Genomic DNA, 17,804 nt, shown 5'->3' on the forward strand with positions numbered 1-17,804 from the left:
GCTCTGTCACCAGATTTTGCAACCCCTATCTGCTATTGCAACAAAACGGCGCTGCAATGTAGATTACAGTAACGTTTTTATTTTTAAAAAACGAGCATTTTTGGCCAAGTTATGACCATTTTCGTATTTATGCAAATGAGGCTTGCAAAAGTACAACTGGGCGTGTTGAAAAGTAAAAGTACAACTGGGCGTGTATTATGTGCGTACATCGGGGGGTGTTTACTACTTTTACTAGCTGGGCGTTGTGTATAGAAGTGTCATCCACTTCTCTTCACAACGCCCAGCTTCTGGCAGTGCAGACACAGCCGTGTTCTCGAGAGATCACGCTGTGACGTCACTCACAGGTCCTGCATCGTGTCAGACGAGCGAGGACACCGGCACCAGAGTCTTCAGTTGATTCTGCAGCAGCCTCGGCGTTAGCAGGTAAGTCGATGTAGCTACTTACCTGCAAACGCTGATGCTGCTGCAGAATCAACTGTAGCCTCTGGTGCCGACACGATGCAGGACCTGTGAGTGACGTCACAGATCTGCACTGCCAGAAGCTGGGCGTTGTGAAGAGAAGTGGATGACACTTCTATACACAACGCCCAGCTAGTAAAAGTAGTAAACACCCCCCGATGTACGCACATAATACACGCCCAGTTGTACTTTTACTTTTCAACACGCCCAGTTGTACTTTTGCGAGCCTCATTTGCATAAATACGAAAATGGTCATAACTTGGCCAAAAATGCTCGTTTTTTAAAAATAAAAACGTTACTGTAATCTACATTGCAGCGCCGATCTGCTGCAATAGCAGATAGGGGCTGCAAAATCTGGTGACAGAGCCTCTTTAAAAGGTTGTATGAGATTAAAAAACATGGCTGCTTTCTTCCAGTGTCAGCAACAATCTTCTCCATAGGCTTTGTTTGGTATTGCAGCTTGAATCAGTTGAGCTGCAATACCATGCACAACCCATACACAAGCGTGGCGCTGTAATTGGAAAAAAAAAGCAGCCATGTTTTTTAATATCATACAACCCCTTTAAAGATGTGAATATAAGTAATGGTTGCCAACGGCACAAGTGCATTGTTAAACGGGTTGTTAAAGGGGTTGTCCAGGATTATGAAAAAACAATTTCGCTTCTTTTCTAGACACAGCACCTCGCTTGTCCATAGGACATGTCTGGTATTGCAGCTCATCTCCATTCACTTGGTGGGGATAAGCTGCAATACAAGACATAGACCATGGACTAAAGAGACACTATTTATGACAAAAAATAGACCTTGTCTTTTAATCATGGACAACCCCTTTAAGAAGTATTTGTTAAATATGTGACTAAAACAGTCAGTTCCCATTTATATAGCGTGTCCTATCAGTGGTGACAAATTTAGGAATTACTTTAGATTTTTCACTGGTCGATCCTGATGTAACGGTAGGTTTATGAGGAAATACACATGTAACAAAGCACTAATGACATCTGCAAAAGAAGGAATGATTTTCTATAAGGAATATAATTCCCATTTGGGGCAGATAAATTGTAGGGTCTGGCCCTTTAATGACCAGGAAATTTATTAGTGACAAATATCATAATGCAGTTCAGATCATGCGTGACTATAAAAATTAGGAAGAAATGGAAGAATGTATTGAAGAAAATTACATAAATTTCCATAATTTGGAGGATCGAGACAACTATGAATTACACATACAGCCCATGGATTTCATCTGCGTAATTCTTCATTTCCCCTGCGGTGGCACTACAGTGAAATCATACATTTGCTGCTGGGCTCCTCCATAGATTACTTCTGATCGCTGGGATACTCCTCTTCAAGTTCCTCCTGATCTCTTCTATTTTTTGACTGAGGGGTGTGGTTTAGTGAAGGGGTGGAGCTTAACATTTTGGGTCTAATATTGCATACAAAGCAGCCTGATACAGGATTGTGAGGAGCAGGAGCAGGAGGAGGGGAAATATCTGATCTAGAAATCACACAGAAGAATTTTTCTGTTTTTATTTTTTATGTATTTTCTACCTTTCTTGTCTCTCTGTATGTGTATATTATGCAATGCATCATGGGTATAGCCATATTAGATAATCAGAAGTAAAATACCCATAATAACCCCCATAATATACAGTGTGGGCCATTTATATGGATACACCTAAATAAAATGGGAATGGTTGGTGATATTAACTTCCTGTTTGTGGCACATTAGTATATGGGAGGGGGGAAACTTTTCAAGCTGGGTGTTGACAATGGCGGCCATTTTGAAGTCGGCCATTTTGTATCCAACTTTAGTTTTTTCAATGGGAAGAGGGTCATGTGACACATCAAACTTATCGAGAATTTCACAAGAAAAACAATGGTGTGCTTGGTTTTAACGTTACATTATTCTTTTATGAGTTATTTACAAGTTTCTGACCACTTATAAAATGTGTTCAAAGTGCTGCCCATTGTGTTGGATTGTCAATGCAACCCTCTTCTCCCACTCTTCACACACTGATAGCAACACCGCAGAAGAAATGCTAGTACAGGCTTCCAGTATCCGTAGTTTCAGTTGCTGCACATCTCGTATCTTCACAGCATAGACAATTGCCTTACATGACCCCAAAGATAAAAGTCTAAGGGGGTCAGATCGGGAGGCATTTCTTCTGCGGTGTTGCTATCAGTGTGTGAAGAGTGGGAGAAGAGGGTTGCATTGACAATCCAACACAATGGGCAGCACTTTGAACACATTTTATAAGTGGTCAGAAACTTGTAAATAACTCATGAAAGAATAAAGTAACGTTAAAACCAAGCACACCATTGTTTTTCTTGTGAAATTCTCGATAAGTTTGATGTGTCACATGACCCTCTTCCCATTGAAAAAACTAAAGTTGGATACAAAATGGCCGACTTCAAAATGGCCGCCATGGTCAACACCCAGCTTGAAAAGTTTCCCCCCTCCCATATACTAATGTGCCACAAACAGGAAGTTAATATCACGAACCATTCCCATAATATTTAGGTGTATCCATATAAATGGCCCACCCTGTATATTAATATATGACTGCAGGATAACATGTGAAAATGAGGAGCAGACGAAGCTCTTTATTACAATAAATAAATTCCTATCTAAGCTGCTGATCCAGAAGAAGCTAAAACAAACCCGCACAGTTTTTGGCCAATTTGTGCACTAGAGAATAATTACTTATTGACCCAGAGAAAAGGCGATCAGTCCGAGAACCCAGGATCAGAGCTGTACATGCAACTAACTAAATACACAACATTGACCGCTATGACGTCGTCCAATCCCAGATGTTCTCCACGATGTCCCGGTATCATGCGGGCCGCTCCTCCACTGATCGGACTCTGGAGATCCCACCACGACTATGGTCATCTCTGCCGGAGAAAGAGAAAGAAATGTCACAGGAGTCGCCAGCTGAATTATAACACGCCCTTTATGCGGCAGAAAACAATGGGCCGTCCCCAGGAGGCCGCGATCAGGACTGTGGACTGGAGACATTTTGGTCACAATCTACTTTTTAGAATCACTATTGACGTCCTCCGTCTTTGAGATTTTTTCTCCGCCCACAAGGCCACAATTTACATGTAATTACCCCGTTACATACGATTATGATCGATCTCCCAGTTCTTGTCCTCATCTCCAGCCGCCGGTCCAGATCTCCTCCCTACAAGAAAATAATAATGACAATATTGGCACAACTCTTACTTAGTTTTTTTTAATAACTGTGGTTTAAACTTTGTCTTCTTGGAGACCATGCGCACTGTGACGAGAAAAGTACAATTTTACAGCAAATTTGTCAAGTCACCATTTACGACTCTGGGCAATAACTGGTATAAAATGTTAAGTAAATTTGGGCCATCATGTATAACAACCAACATATTCCAAATCTTCTGAGTGCCTGTGCCTTTTGCTGTCTATGTCCATTGTCCACATCTGGTTGTGAGCTGCTAAACAGAATTAATCAGATCTGAATGATGCTCTACTGGGTGCCCTATGTTTGGTGAAGCATGCCTACGAATCCGACAGAAAATATGGCCATGTTCATGTGAGCGTATACTAAAGAATTTGTCGACCACCTTGGCCCCTCTCCAAAAAAAAAAACAAAAAAAACAATGGAAGGCATTTAGACCTTAGCAGTAGTGTAAAAAAACAAAAACATTTTTATATAAATTTTATTTTTTTCAATAAAATAGAACATAAAATACATACGTTGATCCTACATATTTTTTCATTAATACTATAGAAATAAAAACCCAGAGCATTTAGGCTGAGCCATCACCACTGAACGGGGAGGAGAAGGTAACTCTGTATGGTCATTTCCGTGATAGCAGTTATAAAAATAGACTAAAGCGTCAAATACAGTGGGTTTTCAAAAAATTCTTCTGGGGAACAGACATGATTATTATTCTCTTGCTCCTGTTTTCTAAAGGTAAGAACTTTCCAGCCACGACACCATTAACACATTACTATCCTCAGCTTACTTACAATTTGTCACCAGAAAAAGATTTAAGTATTGTTATTTCGTTTTGCAAATTTATTTCTTTTTTTAACTTTTTTAATTTTTTTTTAAGGTGGAATTTCATTCTAGATAATTTTTTTTAGCTACAAATGTGCATTGATGATTCATTTCAAGTTATTTCGACTGAGCTCGAGTATTTTTAAGATTAAAGAGTGAATTTTGTTTTTGGTTTTTGTGTTTTATTATAATTTTTTTAATTATAATTATTATAGTTTGTTTAGTATCTTTAGTAGTCTTATGTAGTGTTATTGTAGTACCATGAAAACATCAAAAAGGAAACCTAATCTTACATTAATACTTTGGGTCATTGCTAAAAACATCAACACGACAGGGCCGTTATGGGGAAAATTTATTGGCAGAATACTCTTTATGGCCTCATGTCTGTATATATAGAATATATGATCCGAATTTTGTGTGTGTACATATATATATATATAGGCATAGACCATGTCAGAACACTCCTGCATATAGATAGGATGGTTCAGATATTATAATAGAGAATTTTTACTTATTATATTTCCTAATGTATCACTGTACTGTAGGTTCACCAAAAATTATTTTTATTTTCAAAAACTTGATTTGTTTTTGGATTTTTTTTTTAATACCATATTATTACAGCCCTTAATTTTGGCAGATAGTGATATTTCTTTTATATAATAGTGAAGTCATGAATTCAAGACCTCACAGAGACACTAATGGTGAATGAAAATTACAAAAACAATAGAAAAATATTACAAAAATACTTGAGAGAGTAAAACATTAATTTCCTACATTAACCTGTAAAGTTTAAATCTTCAAAATCTGAAAATTTAATTGTGAATGCTGTAAACCCCAATAGTCCTTTTCCCTCATGTCACATTCACAGGGGCCCGAAAGCTGAGATATGGGGGAGGGTTGTTTGTAGGGTCCTCACATTGTAAAATTGAATTAAGACAATTAAACCACTGAGATCATTAGCACTGATCAGACCTGAAACATACTGATAAAATGCAGGGGAATTCAACACTTGCTGCCCCGTACTCCCACAGATTACAACTGATCGTAGGGAAGGATCCCAACAGCGGTATACCCTGTAATCATATTATTTTTTGGAAACCCTTTTAACAATTATGCAAAAAAAGAGACACCCGCTTTAAATACCCCACACACAGTGGTCTGCAATTCACGGACAGTCTGTAAAAATAAGGGACTTTTGTTCAAAGTTAGGAATAATTGTACAAGTTTTTGTAATTGTAATCATTACTATTAGTATATGATCTATATTGATGAATGTTTTTGTTTTAATATCTGTGTGTAAATTGTCGGCTTTACATGAAATTGTCCCAATAACAAAAAATAAAAAGGACATGAAAACCCTGATTCCATGTCTTCACCAATGAGTAAATCACAATAATGTTTTTTTTATAATTTTTTTAGTCAACCGTCACATATGTGATTTTTTTGCCTTTTTTTCCACCTTATTTCTACAATTGTGTATCCCTGATCATGTTGTCCATCCCCCTATTAAGTCCATGAGATGACTTCTGATGATACCGATGTATCTTAACCCATCTGATCACTAAACAGTCCATACGATCTGCCTTCCAGATTATGTCCCCAATAGGGAGGCCCTAAACGGCTGGTGGTTTATTATAAGAATTGTGGTTTCCAATATGTGCTACATTATGAAGCCGTCTCAGTTGGTGTAGCATAAAATAATGTCATTTGCAGTACTTTAGATTGACATTGAATATTTTTTGTAGTGATTGCTGTTCCGATGGTTCTGTATCAGCCTGCGGATGTCATATTTGTTGATGTAAGGACCACGGCAGAACTTTCTTGTGTGTCCAATGAACAATTAGAAGTTGGAACTCAGATCTCCTGGTACCGGAGAAGTTGGACAACCGGAGGAAACATTTCACTAGTTAAATCCTGTGCTTCGTATGATGACATGAATAAATATGTCTGTAATAACAGCCGTTATGTGGCTACACTACAGATACATAATACACAGACCAGTGATTCTGGGGTTTACTTCTGTTCATACTATTATCATACGTTTAATATCATTGCAAATGGAACCTCCCTGATTGTCAAAGGTAAGTCACATCATATGCAATCATATCACAGCAGCCATTTAGATATAGAAACTGTGTCTGGAGATGATTGATTTTTAGGGAGATGTTGTGGGCATGCTCTGTGACCTGTTCAGTGGTCACTGTGCAGGAAGTTGGATTAGGTGCACTGTGACTATGACCTATTGTCATTGTGATTCTATACGAAGTCAGGATTTTTTTTAAATATAGTGACATGGAAAATTAGAAAAAATTTTTTTTTTCCATCTTTTATAGAGATGAGCGAACTTATGAAAAGTTCGGTTCGGCTAGTTCGCCGAATTTCACTAAAAAGTTTGATTCGGACCGAACTAGTTCTGACCGAACCTGTAATTTCCGTGCGCCGAGCATGGTACTGTCCAGGGTGCTGAAAGAGTTAAAGGGCTGCACTAACTGTTTCAGCAACCTTGACAGTACATGCTCGGCGCGCGGAAAATACAATTTTAATGTAGTAATAAAAAAAAAAAAACGTTCATACTTACATTCCTCCTGTCCAGCCTCCAGCGATGACGTTTCATCCATGTCGCCGCTGCAGCCAATCACAGGCTGTAGTGGCGGTCACGCACGTCAGGATGACATCAGAAGGCCGGCCTCCAGGGATGATGCTTCATCCCAAGACGCCAACCTCTGCAGCCAATCACACGCTCCTCTCCTGAAATACTCTGTGCTGCCTTAAACTCTGTGGACAGGTCAGGATCCTGTTTCTTTTAAATGCTGCTGGGGAACCCGCTCGATCCACTATCTAAGGCTGCGCTACAGTGCAGCATTTAAAAGAAACAGGATCCTGACCTGTCAACAGAGTTTAAGGCAGCACAGAGTATTTCAGGAGATGAGCGTGCAGATTCAGTGCTGCTGTGAACTCTGCTCTTACCATTACGTAGCTCTCAGTCTGTTATCTCTCCTCCAATCCTGTCCTTAATAACACCTTCACATGATTGGCAAGTCACCACGTAATGGTAAGAGCAGAGTTCACAGCAGCACAGAGTATTTCAGGAGAGGAGCGTGCAGATTCTGTGCTGCTGTGAATTCTGCTCTTACCATTACGTAGCTTTCAGTCTGTTACCTCTCCTCCACTCCTGTCTTCAAGTCACCACCCCGCACAAGATCCGCACGCTCATCTCCTGAAATACTCTGTGCTGCTATGAACTCTGCTCTTACCATTACGTGGTCCGGTGTCACACGTATTCGACCCGTTTTGCACCAGTATTTACGGACCCGTGCCCGTGAATATGGATCCGGTGTCACCCGTATTCCACCCGTATTTACGGGCGCGTTTTTAGCAGCAAAATAGCACTGCACTAATCGGCAGACCTTCTCTCTATCAGTGCAGGATAGAGAGAAGGGACAGCCCTTTCTGTAAAAAAAGTTAAAGAAATTCATACTTACCCGGCCGTTGTCTTGGTGATGCGTCCCTCTCTTCACATCCAGCCCAACCTCCCTGGATGACGCGGCAGTCCATGTGACCGCTGCAGCCTGTGATTGACCTGTGATTGGCTGCAGCGGTCACATGGGCTGAAACGTCATCAAGGGATGTCGGGCCAGATGTCGAGAGAGACGCGTCACCAAGGCAACGGCCGGGAGACCGGACTGGAGGAAGCAGGAAGTTCTCGGTAAGAATGAACGGCTCTTTTTTTTTTTTTTTTTACTGGTTGCTGTATATTCTGATCGGAATTCACTGTCCAGGGTGCTGAAAGAGTTACTGCCGATCAGTTAACTCTTTCAGCACCCTGGACAGTGACTATTTACTGATGTCGCCTAGCAACGCTGCCGTAATGACGGGTGCACACATGTAGCCACCCGTCATTACGGGAGATCCATAGACTTCTATGAGCTGCCCGTGCCGTTATTACGGCCTGAAATAGGACATGTTCTATCTTTTTCAACGGCACGGGCACCTTCCCGTATGAAAACGGGAAGGTACCCGTGGCCAATAGAAGTCTATGAGCCCGTTATTATGGGTCGTAATTACGACCCGTAATAACGGGAGTTTTTACGGTCGTGTGCATGAGGCCCAGTAATGACAGGTGGCTACATGTGTGCACCCGTCATTACGGCAGCGTTGCTAGGCGACGTCAGTAAATAGTCACTGTCCAGGGTGCTGAAAGAGTTAACTGATCGGCAGTAACTGTTTCAACACCCTGGTCAGTTAATTCCGATCAGAAAATAGAGTAACCTGTAAAAAAAAAAGACGTTCATACCGAGAACTTTCTGCTTCCTCCAGTCCGGTCTCCTGGCCGTTGCCTTGGTGACGCGTCCCTCTCGACATCTGGCCCGACATTCCTGGATGACGATACAGCCCATGTGACCGCTGCAGCCAATCACAGGCTGCCGCGGCTCTGCAGCCAATCACAGGCTGCAGAGGCCTCTGCAGCCAATCACAGGCTTCCGCGTCAGAAAAGAAGGTCGGACTGGAGGAAGAAGAGGGACTCGTCACCAAGACAACGACCGGGTACTTATGAAATGCTTTTTATTTTATTTTTAATCAGCAGCCTCTTTTCTCTATCAGTGATTGATAGAGACAAGTGGCTGCCGATTTGTATAATATTTTTGACCGGGTTCAGTCAAAATGGGTTCGGCTGAACCCGGTGAAGTTCGGATTCGCTGCGAACAAAACTTTTCCTGATGTTCGGACCGAAACCGGGTTCGGTTGTCCCGGTTCGCTCATCTCTAATCTTTTACATAAATACTTGATTTAAACAATAGTTCATTCTGACAATACAGTTCTTTAAAAAAAACTGTACATAAGTACAATAGAGTTCAAATTGTACATAAAAAGGCGTGGTCAGTAGAGAGAGGGCAGAGCTTATTGCTCCAATGGAATTGTGGGTATGGGTGCAGTCCAATCCATATGTAAAGTTAACAATGAATGTTTTTATATGGGTCTAGATCCCGTTAAATAATCATTTACTGTTTATTCTATATACAGTGTATAGTACTATCATTGTTGAGCTCTGTTTAGGTTTACACCATCCATGATAAAGGAGATGGAGGTCAATTGCCTCTAGACCACTGTTTTTTGGTACCTGAAGGAGCTGCCTCTATGGTATAGAAGACATCCTTCAAATGTCTTAAAGAGTCTCAACAGGTAATTACAAAGGGGGGGGGGAATTCAGTTTATACTTTCCTATCTTCCTTTTCTGGTGTGCAGTGGATCTCCGAAGTACCACAACACTTGTATTGCTTCTTTGATTTCACAAAGAAACTGAAAAGGTGAAACACAGAGTTTACTAGCCTCAATGTCAAGCGGTAGTGCATGAGATTTGGGCCTTGAACCCTTGTTCTTCAAGGAACTCTGTATAACTTCTCAGACTCTGCTTGGAAAATCAAAGTAGTATAATCCAAATAAATAAGATACAGTCCACACCACATGAGGGAGATGAGAAAGTTCAAACTGATGAGCTGTTTTTCTCACCTTCTTCACCACCTGTTGAGATGACATGACTGTGAATCGGGAGAGGAAGCGGGAAGAGGCGAGGGGAGTGGTCTTTTCATAAAAACACCAGACTCAACTATAAGTTTGCATTATTCAATCGGCGCTCCTATTAGCCAAACGGCACCAAAAATTTGCTGTTTGGCTACTAGGAGTTGAACTTGAATTAATTATGTGGATTATAGAACCAGTGGAATTGATATACCTCCATGGTTTGTATGTCCTTGGTAGAACCCACAATGGAATATCATAAAATGAATAGATGGGGAAGCTTTATATGGAAAAGTGATGAATTTAATAAAATAATTATATTTCGAAGACAGAGCCGCCTCCAAAAACTCTGTCCAGCTACGCGTTCTCCAGCATCCTCTTCTTCACAACTGTTTTATGCTGGCCTGTGTGGCAGATGGGGCTGATCGTCCAGTTCATATAACCTGGAACATGTCTGGAACGTTTCACAAGGGCAAGATGACCTTCATTCAGAGACCAGATGGAACATGGACGTCCATAAATATCTTCTCACTTTCTAATGACGCATTAAATACTGAAAATTGGGTGAGCTGTGAAGGTCGGTTTAGTTCTTCTACTCCTGTAGTTGTCCACTGGCAAATACCAGGTAAGAAAAAAAAGTAATCAGAATTATCAAAATAATGTAATACTGATAAAAATATATTAAAAATATATTACTTTCACAAAACAAAAATGTATAAAACTCCAAAGGACCACCATAGAAAAAAGACACATTTCTGGAAGTGTAAGATGCCTTGATTTTTGGGAAAATTTTTTGTTTTAGATGGGAATGTTTTGAGCCACCTAAGCAATTTTCAAATTATTTATATTTTGAGGGAAATTGTACACCAAACAGAAAATGACTCTAGTGCCGGAGGCCCCTTTGCCACATAAAAAAATACTAGTATAAATTGTAATTGGTAGGTGGGGGCCCTGTGATAGCTTCTGCAGGAAGCATAAATGTATCCCTCTTAATATGTGTATATAATTTTTTGTCTTCGGCCACAATAGCTTTGGACCTTAGCACCAGACCGATTGTGTATTTTTAGCCCTTATAATTCCATCTATATAGCTATACAACCCTTTGTTCTCTCCAAAAAATTGTGTTTGTTAGTTTTATAACATTTTTAGAGATTGTAAAATTTGAATATCATTTATAGTATAAAAAAAATATGGTAGAAAAAGGTTGTGGAAAGAATAAATAAAATTTGAGCAAAATTTGAACAATTTTGTTTTGTTAGAAAACAACAGTTGATGAGTAAGTAGTTGGTGAATTTATTTTATGGTTTGTAATGGTTAAATTGAAACAAAACATTTGTGTACATTTCTAGTTTCTGTCGTTTTTTTAATTTTTGTTTTATTTATATGTATTAACTTTTTTCTTTTATTTTTTTTTCATTGTGGTTACCATGGGATAGCATTACATTTCTGGACCAGCGATAGACATATAAGTTATAAATTTACAGAAATCACTAATGCCCTTTGGTATTCAAATACAAAGCATGGCCTGTCTGATGACATCATTGAGGTTTTTTTTAATTTGCAAGGGAGTATATTTTACAATAAATATGAGAATTTGAAACAAGTGGCTCTGCTAACCCAAACATGTTTTAATATGTGTGTCATTACCAACTTTATGGTTGTTGTTAGATGTTCTACTGAACTGAAGGTTCGAGGATGTTTTTAAAAAATATTCTATGATGATCATCTTCTAGGTCCACTCCAGCATAATTTTGTCTACAATTGTCAACATCTCATGATACCAGTCCTGACTTTGAGCCTTCTTCTGCTGTTGACTTTGTCTGCTCATCTCCTATGGATCCACAAGCGAACAGGTACTCAACATTTACCCATGAGCACCCTCACTGCAAAAACATTTTGGTATAAGCTGCAGTTCCTAAAGGTGTATACCAGTGGATAACATTTATACCCCATCTACTGGACAGTGGATAAATGTAAGATTGGGGGGGGGGACACTTGGACCTGCACCGATTGCTAGAGTGCTTGGCTGTTTCTGGAACTTCCATAGAGTTGTATGAAGGGGTAACGTGCATGCTTGACCACTACTCAATACAATCTCATCATGATCGTGGGCTCCCTGTTCTAGAGATTGGTGGGCATTCCAGCATTTGGACCCCCACAGATCTAACATTATAGGTGATAAATGTTATCTACTGGAATTCCCCTTTAAATCTCGCTACACACTATTTGGCATCAATTCACAATGCCAGTCCAATAAGAAACCGTCAATAAATATTTGTATAATTCTCAGTAATACGCAATCATGTTTCGGCCAACAAGGAAGAGATTTTTCTTAATTTATTTTTCTTCTCTTTCTCCTTCTTCTTCTTTGTCTTCTTCTCTTTCTTCACCTTTTTCTACTCCTCCTTCTTCTTCTTCTCCTTCATTTTCTCCTTCTTTTCCTTCGTCTCCTCCTTTTTCTCCTTCTTTTCCTTTGTCTTCTTCTTCTACTTCTCTTTCTTCACTTTTTTCTTCTCCTCCTTCTACTTCTCCTTCTTCGCTTTCTTTTTCTCCTTCTTTTCCTTCGTCTCTTCTCTTTTTTCTCCTTCTTTTTCTTCTTCTTCTCCTTCTTCTTCGTCTCCTCCTTCTGGTTTTGATTTCCAGTTAAAGAAAACGGTGAGCAGTGTCAGAGGGCCTTAGGATCGCTAGAGTCCTATCTTTCTTAATCCCCTTGGCATTATGCAAAGATGTATCACATTTTTTCCTCTTCTTCTCCTCCTCCTTCTATTTTTTCTTCTCCTTCTATTTCTCCTTTTCCTCCTTCTTCTTTTTCTTCTTCTTCTCCTTCTTCTCCTTCTTCTCCTTCTTTTTCTTCTCCTAGTTTTGATTTCCAGTTAAAGAAGTAGTGTCCGAAGGGGCTTAGGATCGCTAGAGCCCTATCTTTCTTAACCCCTTTGGCATTACTCAAAGATTTCTGTAATTTGAAATATGAAACAAATTCTAAGCAAATTGTCATTCAAATCAGTGGTCCTTTGCTTAGAATTATGTGTTGTATCATTAGTAACAGAAGTCTCTAAACAGTCCCAAAGGGGATTGTATGTTTTCTTCAGTGTGAGTACTTTTAGTGGTAGTCCAAGTCCATGGACTTTAGCAATTGATTTTTTTATTTTTTATTTTTATTTTTTTCAGAAAAAATCAGCAAAATTTCCAGGAACAAAAATAGGAACCAGGTAAGTTTTCAACTAAGTAAGTGGCCAAAATGTAATTCTAAAAAGAATATTTGCCAGTGCAGGTCTGGCTCCTGCAACCATAACAATCAGCTGATATTGCCAGGGGAAGTTTTGTCTGGCTACATAATTTAAATAAAGGTATAATTTACTTGCCATAACACATATAAAATGGCATTCAGACTGAGATGCAATACGACACACATCCAATGGACAAGAGTGTCGCTGTTCCTAGAGAAAAGCAGACTTTTTTTTATAAACTTGTACAACTCCTTTATTGTCAACTCTCGATTATTTGTTGGTTTTCACAGTGATACCTATACGGCAATTTTATTATTATCCATGTTCCAATATATTTAGTAGATGGATCCATTTGTACTACCAGCATTAAGTATATATCAATATACACAAGATGCCAGAAATAGGGTACCGGTCAATCAGCAGGCATTGATTTGTCACTGAAATGTCTAACTATGAGGTTGACTTGTGTTTCCCTTACCTATCATGGTGAGATGGTCCAAGACAATGCCCTACATCAAGATGTAAATATGGGCCAAATGCTTAATGACTTCATGCTATATGTAGATCTGAAAATATAGGCTATTATTTTAATAGTAGGATAGAAAGAGTTGATCCAGCACTGCAGGAATTTGGTTTAAAAAGGAACGTATTCCCAATTTTATTCGTATCAAAAAAGCTTTAGAATTCGATAACAGGCAGACTTGGCATCAAGGCAGTAGTCGGTAGGTATAGTGAGCCTACGTGTTTCAAGCACGTCAAGTGCTCTTAGTCATGGCATTCATGACTGAATGAATGCCATGACTAAGAGCACTTGACGTGATTGAAACGCGTAGGCTCACTATATCTACCGACTACTGCCTTGATGCCAAGTCTGCCTGTTATCGAATTTGAAAGCTTTTTTGATACTAATAAAATTGGGAATACGTTCCTTTTTAAACCACATTCCTGCAGTGCTGGATCAACTCTTTCTATCCTACTATTGCTTACCGTGGACTGTTGCGGAGATCCGAGCGAAGCAGGACTATCAGGCGTAGGGCTGGTGAGCTGGAGGTTTCCTCCCCCTGTTCTACTTTCTATTATTTTAATATAGGGTTAAGGCCTAAAGCTATGTTCACATTTGCAATGCAGAGCCAGATCCATAACACGACATACCACAGCAACCAGTGAACCCCAATGACTTATAATGGGGCCTGCCAGTTTACGTAATGGTGTTTGTTGTATTGACTGAAAAATCTGATTGGGTAGCTGATAGAGCCTTGGCTTGGTGCACATTGATATCTAGAGGCTTCCGCTACATCATGAGTTGGATGGAGTAGAAAAAATTAAGGATAGCCTGCCTGTGTTTCAATGCAAAGCAAAAATCAAACTTTAGTAATGCAATGTTTCGGACCCAAGGTCCTTCGTCAGGCTTATTGCAGTGTAGAATCTGTTGGGATTCGGTTTTTCTGAAGGAGATGATATGTTAGGCCATGTACAGTTTTGTACCTTTGTTGATATTTATATTGAGAATGACAATAGTAATTTGCATTTTTTAGGATGAAATTACTTACGCCCAGCTGAACATGTACCATCTCAACAAACGAAGAAAATAGCCAAGTCTGCATCATCGACCCCATCAATATCTTAATATCTTGTCCTAAATATCCCACAAAGAAGGACAAATCCTTGATGCATCCTTATCCAGGGATCAGATCCTAATTTTATCAAGTAATCAATTATTGTACACAGTGGCCTTCGAAAAACCATATTTGGAACCATGAGCTCCAAGATGGACACCACTAACTTGCTTGTCATTGTACTTGGCTATGTGTGTTTGCATATGTGTGTGATCTTTTAATGGAAAAATGAGCATGTCATAGTATATGGTAACCAGGGCCAACCAGAGAAAATGATTCTGTGGACATACCCTTCAACTATACAGAATATGTTCATGTGCGCTTTATTGGCATTGTAGACTCCATTATTAACCTTCATAGACCATAAATGCAGTAGAGAGTGATAGACTTCAGTGATCTTCTACTTTCAGCTTCATAAGGGATTGTCTGGTGCTGGACCCCATATGCCCTATCATTATGGCACAGCCTGGGTCCACAGGAAGATCCTGTAGTGGGCCACTTGGATCCTGATTTATACATATTCTGTCTGAGGAACTTGTTTGTGTCCAACTATGTTTCTATCTCTCTGAAAATAAGTAATAGATAGATATGACCAGATGTAGGGACACATACAAATCCAACGGCCCCATAACAAAAGTCAATATCCTCTTCTTGGCACCCCACCAAGCCCACCCCATTTGAGCCTCAAATATTTCTGACTCACCTTACCACTGGTGGATCTGTAAGTAGTTCACCAAGTCGACATTTCCTTCTACTGGTAGACCTCTTTTGACAGCTTAATACTAAAAGTTCAAGCCACCATTTAAGCCGGAGTCTCTGTTGAAGGCTGATACCTCCATTGAAGTGACATAGTCCACATCTGTGGTGGGGTTACCTTTGTGTAAATCAATGGTGGTCAATGAGCCACAACTTGAGAGCTCTCAGGTGAGGCACTTCATCCAATGGCAGCATTACATTCAATGTTATGTGCCCCCTGATCGCAACAGAATTTCAGCCACGAGGAGTAAGTCATAGTCCAATACTTTCTTTCGTAGATACGGGGGGAGATACGCTCAATTTTCCAACTGCGTTATCACTTTGCACTGACTATGGTTAACAACTATGTGATAATCTTCTTGCTAAACCTCCCACCTCATTCAATAAACAATGGAGGTACTTAGTAGATACCTTCATCAGAGTGGGAGTCTCGGGAGGAAAAATATAAGACAGATGACCACTAGGTTGGGTTTTGGTCAAACTAGTGATGTAGGTGTTTCACTGTATGGTTCTGAACCACTCACACTCACACTCATCATCCTCATGCCGTCTACATCCTTCGTTTGAGAAGATTAAAAGGGCGCTAGAGAGTTTCTGCTCGTTGCTTTGTGACCACCTTAACCACCGGTTCATTATGAGTCTCCCACATGACATTAATGTACTGTAAGCTTCCACTAGTCATAACAGACTATGTGGGCACAGAGCTACTGTGCGTATTTGAGGGTACTCGGCGATCATTAAGGTCATGGTTCACTTTTAGAAGACCCATTGCTCCAGTTAAGTTTAAAAACTCTAAATAAAAGTAAAAATAAGTGGGCTGGTAAAATAATCAAGGGCCTCCTTGGACCAGATTTATAGTCTTGAATTTTTGCAAATAATTTTTGAAGTCTTTCTTTTTCCACTCAGCCCATTACAGGATGTAACACCTCTGACCATAGCGTCACAAAAGCAGAAATGGAACTGAAAGTGTAAAAATAACATTTGTTCTAATTACAGTACATTAAAAAGAAGAAAAGTGCATTATATCTCATCAACCGACAGTATGTATCGGATGGCATTAGAAAGTTGGATTCTAAATATAGCAAATTTCCAGCTATAGAAAATCTGAATTTGTAGAACTTGCCCCTTGACCCTTGACAAAGGCCGTTATGATATCACAACTAGTCACCTGTGGTTTTGTATTGGACTGCTGGTAAACCTATAGCCGTATGTTAATCCTAAAGATTTAACAAAAAAGTCAGATTAAGTGTATGCTTTGTACTGCCTAAAAATTCTTTAGGTGACCACTTTCAGGGCCTTCTTCATGGAAAGCTGGTCAGAGCTCAGATCTTCACTCATCAACTGGAGACGAGGGAGGTTTAGACTTTGTGACAATGGAGTTATTTTATGTTTCCTGACTGCAGGTGGCAGGGAAAGATTGACTGGAACAAGAAGAGGAGGCTCAACCTGTCATGGGCTCGTCACATGGCATTGTCCCAGCAGCATATAGTGCCCATTAAGAGAGAGCTGGGCTTCTTTTGACTGCCCAACATTGCGCCCCCCCCCCCCCATCTTACCCTCATGACGTTCAATAGTACATTTTTGGAAAAGGGGTATTTTTTTTTTGTACTGCATTTTTTGACTGGCTAGTATAGAGGGGTTTGGGCCAGGTCACTGGTTTTGGACATACTGTTGGCATCTCATATTATATAGTGTTTCTGTTTTATTATTGGGTGTTGAAAAGGATGTTATAGATTTTTCCTTGTTTGTTTGTCTTTCTTTATTCATGTATGATTATTTTTGTTCTGAATCAATAATGTTAACAATAATAATAAAAAAAAAGATTTGAAAATAAAATTCTGGTGGTATCTCCAGGTTATTTACTGGTGTTAATAAAACAATAAATGCACCCAAAAGAGTAAAGTTAGTGTGTGACCTTTTATTTACCCGCTTACCCAATATATGGAGCGAAGATACTTAAAGATAAGTTGATCACAGGGCGTCTTATTGCTGGAACCTGACAGCAGGTGTTCAATTTTCCTGCAGCGCCACCACAGACCAAATTAAGTATTACAGGTGCCCATTGAATTCAATAGGTAATGGGTCCTCCAAAGAGAGAAATGTCCATTTTATGGTGATATAAAATCATAATGGGTTGTGAAAATGTCAGCTCTGCGTCTACATGGAATCATCAACTCACTTAGGAAGAATTC

The 17,804-nt window shown here is 39.7% G+C and overlaps 1 long non-coding RNA gene across 1 annotated transcript; it reads left to right on the top strand.

Annotated features, from left to right (window-relative positions):
• The first annotated feature begins 11,759 nt into the window (after window positions 1-11,759).
• LOC142664869 (uncharacterized) lies at window positions 11,760-15,043 on the top strand. Its single transcript, XR_012851396.1, has 3 exons — window positions 11,760-11,866; window positions 13,182-13,222; window positions 14,776-15,043. It is a non-coding gene; the product is annotated as an uncharacterized LOC142664869 (long non-coding RNA).
• Window positions 15,044-17,804: the final 2,761 nt, after the last annotated feature.

The sequence above is a fragment of the Rhinoderma darwinii genome, chromosome 12 (genome assembly GCF_050947455.1).
Source record: "Rhinoderma darwinii isolate aRhiDar2 chromosome 12, aRhiDar2.hap1, whole genome shotgun sequence".
Classification (NCBI taxonomy): domain Eukaryota; kingdom Metazoa; phylum Chordata; class Amphibia; order Anura; family Rhinodermatidae; genus Rhinoderma; species Rhinoderma darwinii.